This window comes from Lemur catta, chromosome 10, assembly GCF_020740605.2.
Source record: "Lemur catta isolate mLemCat1 chromosome 10, mLemCat1.pri, whole genome shotgun sequence".
Classification (NCBI taxonomy): domain Eukaryota; kingdom Metazoa; phylum Chordata; class Mammalia; order Primates; family Lemuridae; genus Lemur; species Lemur catta.
The window spans coordinates 81755377-81757624 of NC_059137.1; positions in this window are offsets into that span (position 1 = coordinate 81755377).

The window sequence follows — 2248 nt, forward strand, 5'->3', positions numbered from 1 at the left end:
AGAGAAAAGGTCCATGACTGGCTTTGCTTTCTGGCTCCCAAGACCGTGCATCTTTTGATTCTCACGATGGCCACAGCAGGTAAGCTGTGGTCTGGTGTCTGCCCTCCTGCAGGGGGCAGAGCCGGCTTTGCCAGATCGTTTCAGCCTGACCAGAGTGTCTGGTACAGAAGACCCCAAAGACCCCAAACTGCCCCCTGGAATGTCTCCCATGGCATTTTGCCTGATGGGGGAGTGAGCTCAGTGATCCTGAAGCTCTTGACGTATGGATTGTAAGGATTCTTGAGTATGGCTGCAAAATGTCAGGAGTCCAGGGGCCCCATAACCATACGAACAGCTGCATTAAGGCCCTTGCAACACTTTGCATTTGCTGCCCAGCATCCTACCCACCCCCCCTTATTCTGTTAACAGAATCTCCTTCTTGGGGAGAACTGCTCCTCCTCCAACATCCACCCAGGGTCACTGAGGCCAGGCCACTGCTAGCAATTGTATATCCCCCAGCCATTGAGATTTGCACAGGGATAGCTAGGTGACCCAAGCTGATCCAATCAGAGGCCCCCTCTGGGATTTTACATGCAGATACTGCAAGAGGCAAACCCCCTGCCTCTGGTTTTTGGCTCCCCTCTGCTATATCCCTGCAGTATGAAGCACTCTTTTCAAGTAGGAGAGAATGAGACCAACATTTAGAGGAAAGAGCTAAGACAAGAAAAGGAGGTTCCACTCCTTAAGGCCACCACAAATTCCATTTCAGTGTCATCCTTTCTGGGTATTGCTATATGTAGTATTAAATTGTATTCATTACTATTTCCTTTTTTCTTTATAAAAGTGAATCATGTTTATTGTGGACAGTTTGGGTGAAAAACGAACTGCAAGTGTAGTTTGAATTTAAAGCAGGGCAGGAAGCTACGCATCTTCTGCTGTAGGTTTTCTCTTGCTCCTGGCACCATCCCTGGCACTTTTGTACAGAAACAGCAAAGCTTCTTCTGCTCCCTGTTGCCAAGACTAAAAGATTCAATCTGGTTTTTTTTGAAAAATGGAAACGGGCCAAGGAAAATGAAAGGGGTCCCTTTTCTTTAAAATAAGAAGAAATGTGAAAATCATCTGGGCTCTTTTAACTTTCCCATACCATTGCTAGTTTTGGTAATAATTAAGCACCTAAAAAAATGGTTTTTTTTGCAAACCCTGAGGGCTTAGGCTTAATGACTTTCTGGATTTCAGATGAGTTTCTCCGGTGACATGTGGGATGATGGCTGTGATAACATAACAAAGAAACAGAAATCCTTTTGAATTAAAGTCTAACAAAAGGACTGCAACAATAAATAGTTTATTTATTTAAAAAAGAAAAAGAAAAAAACTTAACTTTTTTACACCTTAGAGATTAATTAAAAATATCAGTATTAATATATATGTATATGCATAGTGCATATATATATATACATATGATATAACATTAACATTACATGCTTCTCAGGACAGAAGAATTAGGACATGTTCCCTCATCAGTTTAAAATACTATGACAATTTAAAATCACTGAAGAAAACTTGCTTCCTTTATTTTCTGTTTTTAGACTTCAAGTTACAGGAAGTTATCAAATCAAGATCTAAATGTGGAAACCATCTGCTATGCACCACTTACAAGGACTGCCACAAATGATGAGTCAGGGCTCTTCTGAATTCTTTTCCTTTTCTATTTTTTGAGACAGAGTCTCACTCTCTTGCCTGGGCTACAGTGCCATGGCATCAGCCTAGCTCACAGCAACCTCAAATCCTGGGCTCAAGTGATCCTCCTGCCTCAGCCTCCCGGGTAGCTGGGACTATAGGAACATGCCACCGTGCCCAGCTAATTTCTTCTATTTTTAGTTGTTCGGCTAATTTCTTTCTATTTACAGTAGAGACCAGGTCTCTCTCCTGCTCAGGCTGGTCTTGAACTCCTGAGCTCAAGAAATCTTCCTGCCTTGGCCTCCCAGAGTGCTAGGATTACAGGCGTGAGCCACCACATGTGGCCTCTTTTGGATTCTTACACAGGTCTCCTCAACCCTACAACTGTGTCAACCTTCTACCTGAGATGAGCGGGAATGATGAAGCCTGACAGCTTGTAGATTTCCTGAGGACATTCACATTGACGTTCCAACAAAAGCAAAATGAAAATGTCTTTGTATAGCAACAACACTGCCAATGAAATCACCCTGGAGGAAGATCCCTTTCTCTCTTTTCCTTGCCAAACAAAACACAGACATTGCTGGGAAGAAAA